A 1179-nucleotide genomic window follows, 5' to 3' on the forward strand; every position below is an offset into this window, starting at 1 on the left:
TAAATCTATAATTTATATTTCAAGTTTATACTTTTGTTTAAAGGTGAAGTTGATGTAGAAATATGCAAGATGTTGGGTTTCTGATTCCAAAGTAGCTGTTTGATAAACATGTTTGAAAGGTGGAGAAACGCTCCACAAACACACAGAGTGTAAATTTAAAGTTGTAAAACCTGTTTTACTGAAAGCTGTGAGGATGCAGTGGATTTGTTTTGTTTTAGCTAAAGATGGTTCTGAAGTTAAACTTGTAAATATGCGTCTAGTTTCATGTGCAGGGACATTTATAGAGAATATTAGCTACAATGAATACACACTTTGTCATTTTTATGAAAATAACTGGATCTTTTTTTAAATCAGGGTAATGTCTGTATGCATGTTTGTTTTCTGACAGCTGAAACTGGAACAGGGATAAATACCTTAAAAGCTCTGCAGAAATACTGATGCTCCTGTTGTTCAGGAAATGCAACCATTAAAGTCAGTATTTGTTTCTGCTGGTAAATGATCATGTTTGCTTACATTTTTTGTTTATGTATTATCAAAGTCACAGAAATGACCTGAGAAGTTTGTTTCACCTGGTTTTACTTTAATTTGCACATCTTAACCATTCTTTGCCTGATGCTGGATCATATTTTCTCTTCTATTTTAGCTGAATCAAACCTGTTGATAATGTTTTTACTTTCACTCAATGCCACCATCTCACTACTGTAAATAGTTCATTTTAACACAGAGATGTTGTGAACAAATATCCTGTATTTTAGGCTTTGCGGTTTAAGTTAAAGACTCCAGTGTTGGAAACGGATCAGTATGTTGTGTGACAGATGTCGGTGGCTCTGCCATCAGTTTTTAAAATGTCCTGCTTCTGTTGCTGCTGTTTACACTGTAAATGCTCCAGGATCCTGCATGTTGTGTTCACCGACTCAAACTCAATGAATTACAGTCATAATGACAAGTTTCACCTGGGTGTGCCATCTTTCTTCCACCTGCAGGTAAACAAGGTGTGGAATATAACTTAAACTCAATTAGATTTTATTACGTTTCTGACGGGTTTGTGTGATGAAGCTGCTCAGGTTCAATCATATTAAAACTTCTAGAGTCCACAGAATATTTTAACTGAAATTGCATCTGGAAAACGTACTTAATTTTATGTAGAAAGTAGATTTATACATCAGTAGCAGTAAAATT

Source organism: Poecilia formosa, unplaced genomic scaffold, assembly GCF_000485575.1.
Source record: "Poecilia formosa unplaced genomic scaffold, Poecilia_formosa-5.1.2 Scaffold18, whole genome shotgun sequence".
NCBI lineage: Eukaryota > Metazoa > Chordata > Actinopteri > Cyprinodontiformes > Poeciliidae > Poecilia > Poecilia formosa.